Source organism: Pleurodeles waltl, chromosome 3_1 (genome assembly GCF_031143425.1).
Source record: "Pleurodeles waltl isolate 20211129_DDA chromosome 3_1, aPleWal1.hap1.20221129, whole genome shotgun sequence".
Classification (NCBI taxonomy): Eukaryota; Metazoa; Chordata; class Amphibia; order Caudata; family Salamandridae; genus Pleurodeles; species Pleurodeles waltl.
Window position 1 is genome coordinate 1,475,629,527 of NC_090440.1, and position 21,886 is coordinate 1,475,651,412.

The following is a 21,886-nucleotide window of genomic DNA, read 5'->3' on the forward strand; positions in this document are numbered from 1 at the left end:
CAAATGAAGTTTTAGTAGGAGTGTGCGTACTCCACAGTATGAGAGTAGGGAAGTCGTCGAACTTAACATGTGTGTGGCGCTTTGTGCTAAAAAATTGTCCACGTGGTTGTTGATGTACGGACCCTGCGTGGTCTAAGACTCCAAAGTATATTGAAAAGTATATGAGCCACCTGGTAATATGTTGTAATTTGTCTGGGTTAGTGGGTTGATCGGGCCTGGTCAACAAGTCAGTGTGTGAGTTATAGTGGGTGAGAGGAACTTTCGACTGAGATTTGGCGAGTCCTATGTGCACCAGAACAGACCCATTAATTGTTTGAGAGTAAAATTTGCGGGTCGAATTTTGCTTGCGAATCTGGGAGACCGAGAAAGAGGAATTGCTGCATGTGCGAAAGGGCCATCAGTGAAAATCCGTAAGGTTTCTAAAGCGATTGTGTTCCCTTTCTTGTAATAAACCAGCAGATTTGTTTGGGTTTTTGTTTTTTGATTAGTGCTCGCAATAGTTTGCATTAAGTTTGGAGCGGATTTGAATTTAGTAGGACGAGCCGCAAGACTTGGTCAGCCGCAGTACGTGGGAAGTCATTGGAGCCATGTGGGATAGGTTGGTTAGTGAGAAGTGTCGAGCACGGATTGGCAGCTGTCTGTGAGAAGCGACTGGTTGAGAATGTGGGTGAAAGGAATCCTGGGAGCAAAAATCATTTCCTGATTTGATTTTGTATAAACAAAAAGGATAGAAAAGATAAAGTTTTTCAATGCATTAAAAGGTGCCCTGAGGGGAGATACAAACATTAGAGCGAGTGTAGGAAAGCCTACCCCACCAGAGAATACACCGGTTTACATTGTAATGGAAGAGAGAAGTGCTGCGCCATGTCTTTGGTTAAAGCAATGGTGCAATATGACAGAAAAAAATGGGAGGTTAGCTTTCCCTGAAAATGGGATGTTTAATTTGAGGATTTTGGAGCAATTGCGGATGGGGCTATATGAATCAAAGCCCCTTCGGAGACCAGCACAGTTTGAGGTATTAGCAGTTTGGAAGCTGGTAGCTAGACAGCAGCAGCAAATTAAATTCGAGAGACGAATAAGAAGGGTAGAAAAGACTTTAGCAGAGGCTATATGGGATTTGGAGCAGAAAAGGTGGAGATCCGAGACTTTGCAGGGAGTTGAGTTATTTCCAGCTATTACGCAGGAAGATGAGACGGAAGGAATAAAGGCGACTAGAAAAACTAATAGACGTCTGTCTGAGAGTAAGGAAGTAAGAAAGTCTTCAATAGTAGAGGAGGAATCAGATGCAGAGGATCTTGTTGCACAGATACTGAGAGACTCACCACCACTGTATACGGTGCATGAGAGTGGTCCGAGTACTAGTGTTGATCCAACAGCCTCAGAACAGGCAGCGGGGACAGGGAGTCCGGTACAGGTTAATGCCAACCTGACACAGGATGCTGTGCAAGTTAGTTCTAATGGGTTGACCACTCCTGTAGCTCAGAAACAGATGCAGCCACCACCGACACAAATAACTTATCCTGATGTGCCTATTTTAGAGACAACTTCTAACTTAGTGGTGCCAATGGTGCAAATGGTTCTGATACCAATGCTGATCCAGATTGAGCCAACTCCGATCTTGTTGCCCCAAGTGCAGCTACAGGCAATGCAGAGATTTACGCCAATGACAGGGACACAGTCAGACTTGACTCAGTAATGAATCAAAGTATGGGAGTTACTCTCCCGCAGAGTACAGGTGCCAGAGCAACCCCAGATGCAATATCACTGCAGATTACAATTGGTCCAGTGGTACCATTATTTGTGCAAAATAACAAATTGTTAGTGAGCAGGGAGAAATGACTCAGAGTCTAATGAGGAGGGGGCCAAATGAACAAGTTCAGGTAGTCTCTTCTGTGGGTCAGTCTTTTGATGATCGAGATCATTGTTAGATCTCAGTCAACTTGTTGCACTACCAGAGTTTGTGACTGGACCAAATGCAGGCCAGAGCTTGAAATTATTGACACAGCAGACTCAGAATGCAGTGGTACAGCAGGTGCCACTGGTCCAAGCGAGTAACATTTCGTTATAGGGACTGACAGCTCTTAATTGACTGAATGGTTAGACAAGCTGAATACCCACCAGAATGCTTCTAAGGGTGAGGAGCAATTGAATTGTGTCAGAATAAGCATGGAAGCAGGTGAACTAGTTGAGGGAAAAATGGGGGTGAATAGATTAGAATCCTACAAAAAGCAGAGTTGAGATACTTATGCCCAAGGATTACAAGAGAGGTGGGCAAGGTACATCAGAAATTAGCAGAGTTGGCAGGGAAGTGTGGCATAGAAATTGAGAAAGTGAAGCATTTGAAGAGAAGTTACAGATTAGATTTTGAGGCAAAGGATTTTGAACACATGAGGTCTACCGGAATGAAGGCGCACCTTAAAGAACTATTGCAGAGTGCTCAGGGTTTGGGAGCAATAGAGAAGTGGAAAGGCAGATGGGTAAAGAAAAGAGACAAGAGGAAAAGAGATTCTCTAGAAGTGAATGAGAATGTACAACAGGACAAGGATCCGGTCAAGATTTTGCCAATGAGGGAAATTCCCAGGGGACATTTTGTTCATGTCCCTTGGAGTAGGAGTGACATTTTGTCATTCATGAAAGATTATCCAAAATAGAGGGAAAAGCCAGTAGAGTGGTATCAGCAGACAGACAGATTTGTGAAACTTGCAAAATGTTTGTGGGAGGACTTGAACACATTACTGGAGATAGAGGTTCCAGCTGACTTATGGGTTGAGTATAAGAGGACTGTAGACTGGCCAACAAGTGAACCGGAGAGAGATAAGAATACAGGTGCATCGTCTCCTGAGGTAATGAAATATTACTATAAGATGATTAAGTTTCTGAAAATAACGATTTCACTGAAGAATGGCAGAGAATTGACAGGACAGTGCAGGAAGCAAAGGAGTTGATACACGCGTACTATGAGAGATTGTTGAAGGCCTTCGAGGAGTATAGTGGCAAAGAAGCAATTGAGCCGAAAGACAGGCTGCATTTTGTGTTCAGATTTGTGAAGGACTGAGACCTCAAATAGGTCAGATAATTAAGAGCCATTTGATTTGCTGGCAAGCTAAGCCGATTGATGAGGTATTGCAGTATGGGAAATACTGTAGCGATGAGATCGAGTCGAAGCAGAAAAAGCTGAAAGAGAAGGCGATGGTGATGCAGATCAGGGGACCTCAAACGGGAGTGCAAGTAAATTTTGTTCAGCAGATGCCGCAGTCGCAGGGGAATGTCATGTTTCAACCTCAGATGAGAGGTAGGGGTCGTGGAGGCAGTATGAATCGTGGTCCGGACTTAAATACTGTAGTGGTTCAGAATGCTGTGCAGGGAATGAAGAAGCTATTGCCGTGTCACATTTTCATAGCCGTGGGACATTGGAAGCAGAAGTATCCAATGATGATGTTGGAAGGTGTTGTTCAGCAAGGTAATGACATCAATACATTTCAAAATGTGAGAGGACCGAGATTAAGGGGTCCCAATGCAAATTTTCAGAATAATGTGAATCAAGTGCAGAACTTTCAGCCCATGCAACAGGTACAACTGCCTCCTGCACAAGTGTTACAGTTGCAGCCAATGCAGCAGCAGGTTCTCATGGTACCTAGACAGCAAATGCAGATACCTCAAGCCCAGATGGAGCAGCAACAGATGATGCTTTCTCAACAGGTCACACGTCAGAAACATGACAGAAGTAATAAGACAGTGCACCAATTCCCGTTACACAGTGAGAATTAAATAAATGGTGAATGGATGAGCGACAGTTCAGATGAAGAGCCATGTGTGCTTGCGACTTCATTGGAAGTAGATCAGCGAGGACCCTACGTGCGGGGAAACGTTATGGGTCACGGAGTTTCATTCTTGGTGGACGTGGGAGCTATACGCTATACAGTGAGAAGTGCAGAAGTTCAGAATTTCCCGCTTTCAGGAAGAAGGTTCAGGTTGTAGGTGTAGCAAATCAGTATTTGACAAACCCGATTACAGATTCAGTGCAAGTTGAGATTGGCAAATTCCAGGGACTGCATAAATTTGTATTCTGTGATTCGAGTTCGGTATTCCTAATGGGAAGGGACTTGTTGTGTAAGACAAAGTGTCTGATTACTTGTTCAAACTATGGAATTGAGATCCAGACAAATAGTGATGAGGAAGAAGACCCAGCCCCAGAAACTGAGTGTGAAACTGCAAATGAGGAGTACCCCTTGATTGAGTTTTTCCTGATGTTCACAGTGAAAAAGCTTCATTCTGATTTGCAAGGAACAGTACAAGAGAACGTGTGGGATTTGACAGGAAAAGAAGTAGGGTTGATAAAAGGAGTGGAGCCAATCAAGGTTACTTTGAAACCGAATGCAGTGTTTCCGCAGTTTCCACAGTACAACATGACACAAGATGTCCTGATGAAAGTGGCTCAGATAATTGCAGATTTTGTAAAGCAGGGAGTGCTAAAAGAGGTATTGAGCAGTCCAGGTAATTCACAGATAATTGGTTTAAAGAAGCCATGTGGGAAGGTTTGAATTGTTCAGGATTTGAGAAAAATGAATGAGATTGTGGTCAAGTGTTGCCCCATAGTGCCCAACTCAGCTATGATAATGTTCCAGATTCCATGTGATGCAGTGTGGTTTACAGTCATCGATTTGTCACAAGCGTTCTTTTATATGCCCCTTCATGAGGATAGACAATTTCTCTTTTGTTTAAAATGTTTGGACAAGACCTATTGCTGGTATAGGCTTCCTCAGGGGTACACAGAGTCACCTTCCTTGTTTAACCAGATCTTGTAAAAGAATTTTGGAGTCATTAGAATTGCCATTTGAATCGACTCTGTTGCAGTACATTGATGACTTATTGATTGCGTCCAAGACTAGGGACTAGTGTAAGTATAACTCGATTGCCCTGTTGAATCATTTGGGAAAATATGGTCATAAAGTCTCACCACTGAAATTGCAGTACTGTCAGAAGGTAGTGAAGTATTTGGGTCACCAAATTGGTAAAGGGTCGAGGAACATATCCAGAGAGAGGATTACAGTGATACTGCAGATAAGGCCCTGACTACACAGAGAGATGTCAGGATGTTTTTGGGAATGGTGGGTTACTGTCACCAATGGATCCCGAATTCTTCATAACTTTTAAGACCATTGTAGAAACTGACACATAAGGAAGTCACAGATCCTATAGTGCTAGACCAGGATGATATGAAAGCATTCACTGAGTTGAGAAAGAGTTTGTGCAGAGCTCCAGTGTTGGGTATGCCTGACTACACAACACCTTTCATATTGTTTTGTCATGAGCATGATGCATGTTCATTGTCTGTCCTGACTTAGGTCTATGGAGGTGCTCATCGCCCAGTAGCATATTTTTCAGCTACTTTAGACCCAGTTGCAGCAGCCTTTCCAGGTTGTTTGAGTGCAGTTGCCGCACTTGGTCAGAGTCTTTCACAGTGTGAAGGCATGGTGATTTGATATCCCCTCAATGTAATGGTCCCTCACTCGATTGAGATTTTAATGACAAGGACGAAAACCCAATACTTGACTGCTGATATATTAACTAGGTATGAGACAAGTATTTTGGGAACACCAAACATGACACTGTAAAGATGTACAGTGCTGAACCCAGCAACTTTACTTCCAAGTGATGCTAATGAATTTTTTTTTAAAAGAGGAAGATGTCGAACATGAATGTCTCGAAGTAACTGAGTTGTGCACAAACCTGAGACCTGACATTAGAGATACATCATTGGAAGAGAATGATCAAATTGTTCTTGTTGATGGTTGTTGTCTGAGAGACAACACAGGGACATTGAGAGCAGGATATGCTGTGTGCACAATTACAGGTACCTTGGAAGCTTCCTGGCTTCGAGGAGTGTATTCTGCTCAGATAGCAGAACTGGTCGCTCTTACTAGGGCATGCCATGTTTTTGCTTGATTGACAGTCACTATATACACGGATAGCCAATATGGATTTAGAATAGTTCATGATTTTGGTCAATTGTGGTCGCAGAGAGGTTTCCTGACTTCTTCTGGATATATGCAATTCAATTACCTGAAGAGATTGCTCTGGTAAAATGCAGTGCACATCTAAAGTTGCAGGACTATGTGTCATTGGGGAATGGATATGCAGATTAAATCGTAAGGTGTTGCTCATTTAACTGTATATCATTCAAAGGCAAGTGGGAATTGTTACATGAAGAAGACACCACATGTACGAGTTATGCATTAAAGGTGATTGATACTTTGGAAGAGTTAAAATCGTTGCAGAGTAATGTCGACCAGGAGGAGAAACGTTCATGGAGTAAAATTAAATGTGTTCAAAGACAGGATGAATTGTGGGTTTCTGAAGAGGGTCAGTTGGTTTTACCAAACAGCTTGTTGTCTCAGATTGCAAGGTACTATCATGGTCAGGCACACATAGAGAGGGATGCCATGGTTCGCCTGTTGAAAATTGATTGGTTCAACCCCAAGTTTAGACAAGCCGCTGAAGCAGTTTGCCACAGTTGCGTCATTTGTCAGCAATTAAATGCGGGGAAAGGGACAGTGGTTAATTTGAGCCACATTGGAAGAGTAGGAGGTCCATTCAGCAGAATGCAGTTGGATTTTATTGAGATGCCTGTGTGTGGAGGTCTGAGATATGGTTGGTGATTGTTTGCATCTTTAGTCACTGGATTGAAGCGTACCCTACACGGAGAAATGATAGCCTCACAGTAAAGAAACTACTACTTATGGTACTGATACTGCGTTTCGGATTTCCGACCTCTAAAATCAGATAGGGGAAGTCACTTCAACAGTGAAGTGATTAAATTATTGTGTGCGGCATTGAACATTGAGCAGAAATTGCATTGTAGTTACCACCCTGAAGCATCAGGTCTAGTGGAGCAGATGAATAGTACCTTGAAGTCAAGTCAATATTTTGAGGTGACGTGAAGAAGATTGAGGAACTGAACTGTTGAAACAATCTGAGAGGTTTGGTTTTTTTTTTAGAAAAAGACTGTTGAAAGTAACCAGAAAAGACACTGATAACCTGAATTGGCTTTTGAAACCTGATTTTGACAAAGCTGCTAACTGATTTTGATGAGGAAGAAGTGTTCCTGGGAGTGAAACTGAACTGCTGAAAGAAGAATTGTCTATGTTTTATTTTTTTGCTGCAAGTTTTCCTAAATTCCTTCTACTTTCTGATTCTTTACAGATCATGGCTGAGTTAGATAAGCAGGTTAGAGATGCTAGGTGCTGTAAGTATATGAGCATTTGGTTTGACAATTATGTGTTAGATATTGTTTATGGTATTGACTGTGGGTATGTCTATTCTTGATACGAAAGTAGCCAACCATACTTCTGCTTTTGAGACTACTACACTAACGGCTGTGGAGAAATTTAAGTTGGATGAGAAGTATTTGCTAATATATACTAATGTGCAAGGAGAACTTTCTTCTAACGTCTTCTATCGCATTTTGAGTGAGTATGTTGAGACGATGGATGCAAAGGATTGTCTTGGGTGTACGCAGATTCCGTCGTCAGTCGAAGAAGGAGTCAACTACCATAGCTTACCATTAACTTATGGGATAAGTTGTAGTCTGCTACTAACAAGGTTCTATAACTAGGAGTATATTCAATATTTCTATTCTAATCATGATGTTGTGTTTTCGTTTGTTCCTATCATTTGGTATTTGAGTAGAGTGGCTAAGGATAGTGTTAGTTACGGGATTCTTTGAACCTACATTGATGTTTGGCACAGCTTATGTGCATAAAAATAACCTAACATGTTTGCTTACACTTTTAGAGAAGAGCTTCTTAGATCATACTGATGACAGGAGAAAGGCGCTAAAAGAGAAATTAGAAAAGGGCTTAGAGAAAAGGATTCACAAGAATGATTATGCTTATACCGCAATTAAAACTTAAGGGAAAATTAGATTTAGATGCATTACATGTAGGGAAGCTTTGTATATATAGGTCAAAGTCGCGCACTGACACTTTATTTGTGGGTGAGAGTGAATGTAGGCATGTGTTTTTGTTTCAGAGTAAATTGACATTTATTGTTGAATGGGCAGGACCCTGCGATTCATGGGATCTATTATATCTGTGGACCTAATGCTTATTACTGGGACATGTCATTTGGGGATAGTTTTCCAAAAGATTTATCAAATGGAGGATTTGAAAAAGTTTCCGAAAGTGACTGAATTAGATCATAAGAGACGAGGGAGGGAGTCCTCTGCTGCGATAGTGGGCAATATATTTGTGGCAGTGGATCCTTCAGTGGGAGCCAACCTGAATTTAATTAAGATTCAAAGGTTGTCTACTATTGTGGATAACATGTTGACAAATTTTTCAGGGGCTATACTCCTGATAGTTACTGAATTAGCTGCGGATAGAGCTATGACTCTTCAAAATCGTCTTGCTTTAGACGTTCTTTTAGCAGAGGATGGCGGAGTCAGTAAAATGATTGATTCTAGGCATTGTTGCTCATATATTCCTAAAAATAGTAAAGAGATAAGAGACTTAGGGCCAGATGTAGGCATGAAAAAATTAGCGAGTCGGAAATAGCAACTCCATGCGAATCGCTATTTCTGACTCGCAAAATGATATTCCAGTAAAAATTGCTATTCCAAATAGCGAGTTGCAGAGGAGTCGCACCACATTTTGCGACTTCGCTTTTAGCGGGGTTGCAATTTGCCACCTCGCTAAAAGTGAGGTGGCAAATTGCACGAAGGGTGTGGTCCGGTGTCACAAATTGCGACTGACTCGTGAATTGTCTGCAGGTGGAACAAAACATTTGAAATACACACTACCTGGTTCTGTGTGATGACATCAGAACCAGGAAGTAACCAAATGGAACACAGAGGAGGGAGGAGCCCACCCAGCCCAAACTGCAGAGCCACACCCAGGTGATAGGAACAGCAGCAACAATGGCTACACAGGAGAAGGAGACACACAGTGGAGGCAGAAAACGCAAAATCTAGTTTTCTGACATGGAGTTGGAGGTGCTTACGGAGGAGTGCTGCCTGCACCATGAACAATTATTTGGCAAGGCAGCAATGAGTGTCCCTGACACCCGAAAAAAGAAGATCTGGCAGGACATCCAGAACAAGATCAATGCCATTGGTGTAAGCCACTGCACCCTGGATGAAATATGCAAAAGGTGGTATGACCTTCACTCCAGGACCAAGGAGAGGGTGGTGGAGCGCATGAGGGAGATGCCTGGCACTGGAGGAGTGCCATCTAATGTTCCACCCCCTACAGCAATAGAAACCATGGTGGAGACAACTCTGGAACCAGAGGCTGTTACGGGCATTGGAGATGTAGACAGTTCGGCACCAGGAACATCAAAAAGTAAGTACCAAAATATATGCATTCACAACCCCCATATGCATTATGCACACAATCCCAGTACACATCAGCAGGCACCTCCAGACTAGCTCCATTCACAGTTTAGCAACCTATAGAATAGTGCATTATGTGCAATGTAGTACATTAGTCCAAATATATGCACATATGTGCGAGACTGACAGTGCATCCCCTATGTCCCACAGGTCTCCCACAAGGCCCCCCCCATCAGTGCCACTGTGCAGGGAGAGGAACATGGCACAGACCCACAGGAGGAGGCTGCCACAGACACTGCAGGGAAGTGCAGGACAACACCACTTGTGGAATCGGCACAGGAGATTATGGACGATCCTGCGCTGGGTATGGAGGCAGCCGTTGAAACACCAGGGCCAATGCCTATGGAAAGGTAAACACATGTATCATAAGGCACAGTGCATAGACGACGACGCAGATTGCAGTCTGTGCGCAGTGAGGATGTGTCAGATGTAGATTTTGTGGGACTTGAGGCATCCTTATTGCAGAGGCAGCGCCTGCAAAATAGACAGATGAGGTTAGTGAACCAGAACCTCTCAAGACTGTAGACCACTGTCACACATGGGCTGGCAAATGTGGACAACCAGTTCACAACAATGAACACACATCTGGGTAACCTGAGGACCTCCATTGACAATTTGGTCAGGGAACTGGTGGCTGACAGGGCACAGGCACGGCACAGGGAGCGCAACACTGCTGCCCGTTTAGACAGGCTTGGTGCATCCATGGGCGCCTGGCAACAAACACAACCTGCCTGTCAAGGCACACTGTCAGCCTGCAAGTAGAACTGGGGCATTTTGCAGGGGATGTGGCACGTGGACTTGTCCGCATCAGCCATGTGGTGGATCTGCTGAAGACCAAACAGGCTGTAAGGGGCATAGAGGATCCCCTGCAGGACAGTGAGGAGGGCTCAACAGTGAGTAGTGTGTCTGTGGTTCCGTCTCTGTCTGCCCTCCGTTGCAATGCTTCTATCCCCAGGCTGTCGGTGTGGTAGCTCTTGCTCCTCACCCTCCGTATCTGTGTCTTCAGGGGTTAGATATAGTCCATGTCTGGTGGCAATGTTGTGTAGGATGGCACAGGTGACAACTATCTTGCATGCTGTTTCTGGAGCATACTGGAGTGCTTCTCCACTTTTGTGGAGGCATCGGAATATTGACTTCAACAAGCCAAACGTCCTCTCGACTACAGTTCTGGTCCGCCAATGTGCAATGTTGTATCGCCTCTCGTTCTGATTGCCAGGTGTTAGGTATGGGGTGAGTATCCATGGTCTCAGGGCATATGCACTGTCACCTGTTTGCAAAAGAGGCAAATTTAGCAGGGCATCACAGGGTTACACAGTGACCTGTATGTAAGGCTTCAGAGTGTACTCGACAATACCTACTAAATATCCTTCTCCAAACTCCCCACGTTCTAGGCGTTGGTGTATTCCACTGTGCCTGAATATGTATGCATCATGTGTACTCCCTGGATATTTAGCCACAATGTCAGTAATGACATTATGGGCGTCACATACCACCTGGATGTTTAGTGAGTGGGTACATTTCCTCTTGCGGAACACATTTACCAGATTTGGTGGGCAAATTGGTATATGTGTCCCGTCCACACACCCTATTACATGGGGAAAGTTGGCAATTCTGTGGAAGTCCAACTTGGTGCTGTTCATTTCTGCCTCATTTCCGGGAAGGTATATATACTGTATATCTGGACATGTGTGCAAGTATGGCATCTAGGAAACATCTGAAAAATTGTGAGCGTGCACTTTGGGATGCACCACCTGCTACAGCAATCACCCCCTGATAGCTACCAGAGGCCAAGAGGTGCAGTGAGCATAGCACTTGTACATGTGTGGGATGGCCTTGCCACGCATTGTCTGTCATTCAAGCTGAGGTTTCAGCAGTTCAATTATCTCTAAGATACCAGCACTGCTCAGTCTGTATTTATCCTAAATCTCCTCCTCAGTTTGTTGAAATAGTGTCTGCCTGGTTCGGTATATCCTCTCCTGTCTCTGCCTCCTCCACCTCTGCTGGGCAGCCTGGACTCTCCTCCTCCATGCAATATAAACGTATAGTGCAGCCATTTTGAGTAGCCCAGATGCCTCTGGGTCTCCTTTTATACTTTGGTTCTGGTTACCACCTGCTCTGAAGCAGTGGTAATCTGGGTGTGCAAAATGGGCTTTTTCGACTAGTCGCAATTTGCGAATGGCTTTTGCATACGGTTTGCGACTCGCAATTTGCGACTTCTTATTTGTGGGTCACAAAATAAGGTCGCAAATTTTGCAAGTTGGTAATGGGTTGCATCGCTGTTTGGTGATCCGAAATGGGATTTGTACATCCCATTTCGCATTTTGCGGGGTTGCAAATAGCACTGCAAGCCGTTTGCGACTCGCAATCCTTTGCTACATCTGGCCTTTACTTACTAATCTGACTGATACAAGTAGTGATTTGAAGGAATTGAAAGAACCAGGTGTTTGGGAAAAGATGGTAAAGGGTTTGCTTCAGTTGGAAATTGGCTTAGTAGCATTTGGAATAGGGCACTATTGAAAATAATACAGGGAATACTAATTGTTGTGGGTTGCCTATTGATGATATGGGGATTATGTAAATCATGTAAAAGGATTAAATTGAAAAAGACTAAGAATAATCAGAGGAGGGAAGAAAAGAATAGGGAAAGAATTTATAGAGATAATTCAAGGAGTAGACAACATTTTGAAGAAATTGAATTATAAAGTTGTGGGTGGTAATTGGGCTGATGTTGACACATTTAGTCATCAGAGGAGGGATTGCTGAAGCAGGTGTCTTAACTATAATAATTAATGAATGTTTATGTGTTTTGAATAGTGAATTTTATAGAAAACGAATAACGTAGAGAAAAATAATACACACATTTGAAAATGTGACCTCGGGGAATGCCCACCAATGTTCACGAAATGTACCAATTTATGATTAATACTTATGGAATATTGAAAATGTATTAGATTATTGTAGTAATGTGTCATGTTTAGGGTTATGAAGTATGCTATAGCTTTATTAATTGTAGGCCTTAACTTAGCGAGTGTATTGGCCGAGTTTTGCCAAGCCTCATGCAAAAGCTGTATTTCTTAGCATTTAATAAAAGATGCTGATGGAGTGAACTAAACAGTGAAATGTCCATTGTCTTGTTAAAAGTGCTTAACCGAAGCTTTTTGTGAGAAAGGAGTCAATGGACCTCATTACAACATTGGTGGTAAAAGCCGCTTCCCGCCGTGAAGAAGACCTCCCACACACCGCTGCGGCTGCGGAAAACCGCCACAGCTATTATGACCCACATTTCGGAATCCGCCAAAAATTCAGACACCCACACAAGTCCGCCACACCAAAGGTCAGTGATAAACTGGCGAAAACAAAACCGACACCGTTACGCCAACAGAAATGCGACCACACTATCATGACACACGAATCCACGTGGCGGTCTTTCAACCGTGGTATTCCATTGGCGGTACACACTGTCGCGCTCAAAATACACACACCTTTACAAAACACTACCACATTGGACAATTCAAAATACACACACCTGGTACACATGCACACACCACTCCCACACACCCATTACAATATAAAACACACACCCACAAACTCCTACGACCAATAAATTCAGAAAGAAGGCCAGAGAGAGACACCACCAGCAAGAACAAAAGCATCCACAGGCACACAATACCATCACCCACACAACTTCCACGCACCTCACACAACACACCACTACATATCAGCAAACTGATCACCACACAATCCACCCCACACATCACCTACACCACCCCATGGCACGGCAAAGACAACCCAGGTTCTCGGAGGAGGAGCTCAGGGTCATAGTGGAGGAAATCGTCAGGGTAGAGCCACAGCTATTCGGAGCACAGGTGCAGCACACCTCAATTGCAAGGAAGATGGAGCTATGGCGAAGAATAGTGGACAGGGTCAACGCAATGGGACAGCACCCAAGAAATCGGGAGGACATCAGGAAGAGGTGGAACGACCTACGGGGGAAGGTGCGTTCCGTGGTCTCAAGACACCACTAGGCGGTTCAGCGGACTGGCGGTGGACCCCCACCTCCTCACCCACAACTAACAACATGGGAGGAGCAGGTCTTGGCGATTCTGCATCCTGAGGGCCTCACAGGAGTAGACGGAGGAATGGACTCTGGTAAGTCAAATCTTAACTATTACATCACCCACCCTCACCCCCAGCACCCCAACTCCTCACATATGTCCCAACATCACAAACCACCCATCCCAACACCAAGGCCTGCATGCAACATCAGAGCATGGACACCCATCACTAAAGCATGCCCACTGCACATACCCATACAACCCCCTAAACCACCATCACACAAGCTCCCACACAGGAATGCCAGCACTGAGGTACACGCTCATCCACCCATTGCACACCATGACATATACAGATGTAATAACCATCCTTTGATACCTCTGCAGGAACCCTAGCCAACCTCACCGGACAGGAGGGTCCACACATGTCCACACCACCAACAGAAGAGTCCCACAGTGATGACAGCACCTCTGTCCAGCTGGATCTATATGACAAGCCCGGCCCATCGGGGACCTCAGGACAGTCGGTTTCCCTCACACTGGCACAGGCCATCACAGACCTTTCCCCCTCTGGAAACACCAGCACAGCACCCACCCAGCGGGCCCATACCTCCGTCCCCAGGACACGTCAATCAGCTGTGTGTCCACCACTACAGGGAACCCGGGATAACCCACCACCCCAACAACAACAGGGACCTGGGGGCAGTGGTAGTGGTCAGACGGTCCAGGGGACAGAGGACCAGGAACACAGGGGAACTGGGAGGGCTGCTGTGCGACAGGGGGCGGACAGGCCAAGGGAACCCACTCTCCACGAGGCTCTCTCCTCCATCATGGGAGCCTACCACCACTCCCAGGAGACGATGGCAACAGTACTGGCTAAGTTTCAGGAGACCCAGCGCCTGCAGGAGGAACAGTATATGGGCTTCAGGGAGGAACTCAGAACCATCAGCTCCACCCTGGGCACCATTGTAGGGGTGCTGAAGGAACTACTCAACACCAGGAGGGGCACTGTGGCACTACAAGAGGGCCCTGACGCTAGCATGGACGATCAACTGCCCACCACCTCTGCCAACGCTAGTGGACCGGACGCCCCACCACAGGACCACCACACCAGCACCCCACCCCCTGCAGAGGAAGAACCATCATGCAAACGGTCCCTGAGATCCAGGACAAAGACAGAGCACGATGCCAAGACCCCTGCCAAGAAATGAGACCACCCTGATTGTCATCCTACTGTCCCACTTTGTCACCCTGTGCATACTGAAACTGCCCCAGCTCCACTTCCTATGCCCATTTGTGCAATGCAACTGTGAGACTAATAGACTGGACTCTGCCATGGACGTTCCTCCGCCATCACCCCTTACCATTTCACTACTCCCTCCAATATTTAGCACTTAAATAAATACCCTTAAAACACAAAACAATCTGCAGTTTGTCTGTGATTTCGAAATAGTGTATTAGCAATTACAGTGACACAATGCTCTTTCAATTGTAATGTCAACATACCTATGTCACACAGCTCAAGTCCATGAGGAATCAAAGCAGATGTCACACAGTGGGACCCACATTTGTGAAATCGTAAGGGAAAGTGACAACTCAGTGACCATACACTGGGTGAAAAGGACAGACAGTAGAGAGCTTGTAGTGTTTAAGTACATGTAGTAGGCAGGTCTGTACTCTTACCTGTGTCTTACTGGAAATATTGCTGGATCAATGAGCCCCTGTTGTTCATGTCTTCTTCCTCTGCTTCCTCGTCTTCACTATCCACAGGCTCCACAGCTGCAACAACACCGCCATCTGGACCATCCTCCTGCAGAAAAGGCACCTGTTGTCGCAATGCCAAGTTATGAAGCATACAGCAGGCCACGATGATCTGGCACACCTTCTTTGGTAAGTAGAATAGGGATTCACCTGTCATATGGAGGCACTGGAACCTGGCCTTCAGGAGGCCGAAGGTTCGCTCGATCACCCTCCTAGTTCGCCCATGTGCCTCATTGTAGCTTTCCTCTGCCCTTGTCCTGGGATTCCTCACTGGGATCAGTAGCCATGACAGTTTGGAGTAACCAGAGTCACCTGCAAATGGCAAGGGACAAGTATTAGACACACACTAACCTGTAGGGTAACCCCAGTCCCAGACAACCATTCCCACTGTCTTGCTTCCAGGTGCTCACCTAATAGCCACACACGGTGCCTCTGGAGTTGACCCATCACATAAGGGATGCTGCTATTCCGCAGGATGTAGGCGTCATGAACTGAGCCAGGGAACTTGGCATTCACATGGGAGATGTACTGGTCTGCCAATCATACCATCTGTACATTCATTGAATGATAACTTTTCCGGTTTCTGTACACCTGTTCACTCCTGCGGGGGGGACCAGCGCCACATGGGTCCCATCAATGGCACCTATGATGTTGGGGATATGTCCCAGGGCATAGAAATCACCTTTCACTGTAGGCAAATCCTCTACCTGAGGGAAAACGATGTAGCTACGCATGTGTTTCAGAAGGGCAGACAACACTCTGGACAATACGTTGGAAAACATAGGCTGGGACATCCCTGATGCTATGACCCACTTGCAAAGAAATGGAGCACTGACAGCACCTGAACTTGAAGGGGGATTCCTGTGGGATGGCGGATTGCTGACATCAGGTCTGGCTCCAACTGGGTACACAGTTCCTGGATTGTGGCACGGTCAAGCCTGTATGTGATTATGACATGTCGCTCCTCCATTGTCGATAGGTCCACCAATGGTCGGTACACCGGAGGATGCCGCCATCTCCTCATATGTCCCAGCGGACGGTGCCTATGAAGGACAACAGCGAGCACAGAGTCAAACAACTCAGAGGTACGTACCCACAGTTTACACAGAACACTAATCATGCACAAAAGGTGGCCTGTATGTGTGTTGAGTCTAGGCCTAGGTATGTGTGACACAGTTGGAAATGAAGACATGTGGGCCCCTGAAATGGCGGCTGCCTGAGCTCTAAAGTGGGACAATGGGATGTGAGGTAACTGCGCTGGCGTTGTACACCGTCGCAGTAGGCGGTCGAAGACCGCGGCACAATGCTGCATTGGTTAACAACGGACCCTATGGGTCCCAGGAGCCAATGACGATGTGCACCGGCGGTGACGGTACACACCGCCGCGGACATGACCGCCATTTTCTATCTGTTCAATCACTCGATACCTGATCTTCAACAGGAGAGGACCTACACTGCAAGTGCTGCTGTGACCTCGGTCTGGAAGAGACAATGGCTCGAGTGTGAGGGGAAAGGGCCCCTGCCTTCAAATTGGAGGAGTTGGAGAAGCTCGTGGATGGGGTCCTCCCCCAGTGCATGCTACTCTACGGTCCTCCAGACAAACAGGTATGTACACAGGGAGCATGTTGTATGGTCTATGCCTGTGTGGAGAGGGCTGGATGTAAGAAGGAAGGGGGTAGAGTGCTGCATGCATGAAAGACGGTGAATGCATGTGCCACATGGCAAGGGTAGTGATGGGGGCCAATCACTTTGACGGTGCAGTTGGTAATAACTTCTCTTTTTCCCTTGTACATTTCATGTCGGTCAGCGCCCACCAGAAAAAAGATATTTGGCGTGCCATCGCCAAGGACGTCCGGACCCTGGGGGTCTACCACAGACGGAGCACCCACTGCCGGAAAAGATGGGAGGACATTCGCCGCTGGAGCAAAAAGACGGCGGAGGCTCAGCTGGGGATGGCCTCCCAACGTGGGAGCGGTGCCCGTCGCATCATGACCCCTCTGATGTTCAGGATCCTGGCTGTGGCCTACCCGGAGTTGGATGGGCGCTTGAGGGCATCACAGCAGACACAAGGGGGTGAGTACACTCTCATTCTGCTGACTTTGCGCACAGTGGAGGTGTCTGGGTGGGGGAGGTGGGCTGTGGGTTTCCCTAGGCCAGGGCGAGTTCCGTAGGCAAGGCCCCTCCGTAAGGCAGGCCATGTGGCACCCCACCCCACCTCTGTAGAGTGCCAAGTACACCTAGTCATGCCCCTGTGTCATCTATGAGTGCAGATGTCGTCCATAGCCTTGTAGGCCATTTCCCAGGATTTGAACAGTGGAGCCCAAGAGTGCGTCGTAATGCAGGGGGCTTCTGTGTCTGTCGTGTCCGCCAACTGTAGCGGTAATGCATGCACTCAACATGTCTCTCTTCTGTCTCCCCCCCCCTTTTTGTGGTCTCCCTGTTCTTGTGTGCATTAGCATCATCAGGCGGAGGAGCAGTGGCACCGGAGCACGAGGGAGCTACATCCCACATGGCCCTGGAAGGCGACACTACGGAGTCTGAATTCACCAGTGGGACGGAGGGCGAGGGGAGCTCCACGGCGGGGACAGGAGCTGAGACCAGCGACACAGACTCATCCTCTGATGGGAGCTCCCTTGTGGTGACGGCAACATCTGTGCCCCCGTATCTACAGGTACAGCTGCCACCCCCCCTACCAGCACCGCCCTCCCAGCAGCCCCTCAGCCTTTGCCCTGTGCCCGCTCACCCAGGAGGGTGGGCATCACCTTCACCCCAGGCACCTAAGGCCCTGCCCCAGTCACCCCTGCTGCCCTCAGTGAGGAGGCCATTGACCTCCTCAGGTCCTTCACTGTTGGGCAGTCTACCATTTTGAATGCCATCCAGGGTGTAGAGAGGCAGTTGCAACAAACAAATGCATTCCTGGAGGGCATTCATTCTGGTCAGGCGGCCCTTCACCGAGCTTTTCAGACTCTGGCCTCAGCACTGATGGCAGCCATTGTCCCCGTCTCTAGCCTCCCCCTCCAACCTCCTCCAACCTGACCCAATCCCCTGTACCTCAGCCTATCCCAAGCACACTTACAGACCAACATGCACACACGTCAACACCCAAGGGAAGCTCGGGCAAACATAAGTACCACGCATCCCACAGGCATTCACGCAAGCATCATACACATGCAGACACACCAACATCCACTGCCTCCACTGTGTCCCCCTCCTCGTAATCTCTTTCCTCCCTCCTAGTGATGTCTACACTCACACCTGCATGCACTACATCTACAGCCACTACGTCCCTCTCCAGCACACCCACCACCACATCCCGCTCACGTGCAGTCACCACCCCCACTACCATTCAGACGTCCCCTATGTCCTCTCCCAGTGTGTCTGTGACGCCCCCTCCCAAGATACACAAACGCAGGCACACACCCACCCAACAGCCATCCACCTCACGACAGCCTTCAGCGCATGCACCTTCACCCAAAGTCACCAAACGTACACCTCTTACAACCACCACCTCTTCCTCCACTCCCAAACCCCCTCCAGCTACCCGTCCCAGTGTGTCCCAAAAACTTTTACTGTCCACCCTGGACCTCTTTCCCACACCTCCCCCACCCCGTCCATCTCATAGGTCCCGAACTAGCACCTCAGCCACAACATCTCCGGGACCAGTGGTGCCTGTAGTCACAGGAATATGGAGTGCACCGCCCACCAGGGCAGCCAGTGTGGCACAGAGCCACAGCACAGACAGTCCCCCACCTGTGAAGCATCAGAAGTCGGCCAGTGCCCGGCGGGAGAGGGGGAAGACTCCAGCTACCAAAGCCGCTCCCAGTGGTCCCGGTGGGAGTGTGGAGTCAGCTGTGACACCTTCCAAGGTGGGGAAGGGTCACAAGAAACCTGGCAAGTCTGGGAAGAGCAGCACGGCGGAGAAGACCACCATCATCCCCGCTGCCCAGGAGGCCACCGCCAGCACCAGCCCAGCTGCCCAGGAGGCCACCGCCAGCACCAGCCCAGCCTCCCAGGAGGCCACCGCCAGCACCAGCCCAGCTGCCCAGGAGGCCACTGCCAGCAAAAACCCCGTTGGGCCATGAAGGACCGCCAGCAAAGGCCCCGTTGGGCCATGAAGAACCGCAAGCAAAAGCCCCGTTGGGCAATGAAGGACCGCCAGCAAAAGCCCCGCTGGGCCATGAAGGACCGGCAGCAAAAGCCCTGTTGGGCCATGAAGGACCGCCAGCAGCTGAGACCCTGCAATGGAGACCGCAATCTCAAGCACCGCTGCACAGGGCACCGCCATCTCAAGCACCGCTGGCCCATGAGCGGCAAGGGCACTGACGCAACTGAGTCCGTCACGGGGTGAATGAAGCACTTTGGGCACGAATCCCCCTCCAGAACTAGTGGAGAAATACATCCACTCCCTCTGTCCTTAGCAGGATGAAGCACTCTGGGCACAAAGCCCCCTCCAGAACCAGTGGAGAAATACATCCACTCCCTCTGTCCTTAGCAGGATGAAGCACTCTGGGCACAAAAACCCCCTCCAGAACCAGTGGAGAAGGCATCCACTTGAGAGACTGTGGCTTTCCACTCCCCAGGATGTAACAGTGGGCAAACCACCCACTGTGGAGACTTGAGAGACTGTGGCTCTGCACTCCCCAGGATGTAACAGTGGGCAAACCACCCACTGTAGAGACTTGTAAGACTGTGCCTTTGCACTCCCCAGTACTGAAGAGTGGGCAAACCACCCACTGTAGAGACTTGAGAGACTGTGGCTTTGCACTCCCCAGAATGTGACAATGGGCAACTCACCCACTGTAGAGACTTGAGAGATTGTGGCTTTGCACTCCCCAGGATGTAACAGTGGGCAAACCACCCACTGTAGAGACTTGAGAGACTGTGGCTTTGCACTCCCCAGGATGTGACTGTGGGTAAACCACCCACTGTAGAGGATTGAGAGACTGTGGCTTTGCACTCCCCAGGATATAACAGTGGGCAAACCACCCACTGTAGAGACTTGAGAGACTGTAGCTTTGCTCCCCAGGATTGAAAAGTGGGCATGTGGCCCCCTCGTGGATTTGGCGTCGTACACTCAAGCGGCTGAGGTGCCCCCCTTTCCCCTCCCACTGAGGTGTCTGTTTAGTTGCTCTCTGATGCCCCTGCAGTGTTCTCTCCGTCATGGTCGGGGATCTTGTTTGGGCCGCGCCCATACCGTGTGGTCCCAGTGTTCCACGGACTTTCTTAGAACACTACCTGGACTACTATGCTTGGTATATATTATGTACATGGTGTATACATATATGTTTCTGCCTACTTGCTTTTAATATATTACAATGGTTACACTCATTTTCTATTGTCTTTGCATTCTTCCGGGAGGGTTTGGGGGGTGTAATTGTGATCTATTGATAAGCATTAGTGTGTGTGTTGTTGTGAGTGAGGGTGGGGGTGGGGGTGTTGCGTGTGTGTGTCCCTGCTTTTTGCCTCCCCCCTCCCCTGTGTCGTAGGTGCAGTACTCACCGTGGTCTTCGCCGCTGCGTTCGTGCTCCTGGTAGAGGAGCAAGAAGATAAAGGCTGGGAAAATGTGAAGCTCTGGTTCCATGGCGTCCTCGTTCCTCATGGAGTGTATAGAGGTGAGAATTTTCCCTTCGGGATTCCTGTTTCCTCCGTGTTTTTTTCCGCGGTGAATCCGCCACGGAAAAGGTGGCGGATTGGCCTGTCATAATAGTGTGGGCGGTACATTGGCTCCCGTCTGTCTGTTGCCGGTGACCTCCAGGCTGTTTGTACCGCTGCGGCGGTCAGAGTGTTAAAGTGGCTGTCTTTGTTGGCGGTTTCCGCCACGGTCGTAATTCAATTTTTTTTACCGCCGTCCCGTTGGCGGTCTTACCGCCGCTTTAACACTAACCGCCAGGGTTGTAATGACCACCAAAGTTCCTAGTAATGAAACAAAATGTGTGTAATGTGGGTGAGATGTACTTTCCCAGAACGCGAACAAAGAAGACACTGACTGGAGAGGAAGATGCATCAAATTTGTTACCTGACGAGCCGGATGATGAGATCATCATAAAATGGACCAATTAACTTCGTGTGAAGAGCAAAATATTAGAATTCATAGATTTGGGATAGAAATATTATTGGGTAGCGTATAAACATGCGATTGACTGACCAATAGGGAATTAGGGGATAGTATAGGTGACTTTGATATAACAACGCGACAGAGGAGAATTACTTAGAGATACTTTAGGAGATTTTAGGGGATTACTGCGATATTGAGAGAGGAAGAGACTTTAGAAGAGATTTTAGATTCTGTCATTGGGCTCATACTCTCTGACTGAGAGCCTGATGCTTTGCTGATCGATTGATGACCTGAGGACGACGACTGATTCTGCTTGCTGACCCATACCGTGGATAGGTAGATATGACAATGTGACTGAATTGCATTTTTATGCCTTTTCATTCTAGGTACCAACTGTGCCGTTTTGATAGTTTCACCAGCAAGATGTTTTTCAAAATTTGTGCTCTAAATTGTCTTGCATGAAGCCCAACATGCTCATGCTAATCTGTGTTAGAAGAGGGTATTCACATGACGACTGATGAACTACAAGGACAAATGTTTGATGAGTTATCTTGCTGAAGTCTATTTATCACATAACTTTATTGCAGCTGACTCTGCTTTTGATTTGCACCATTGCCTTAGAATGTG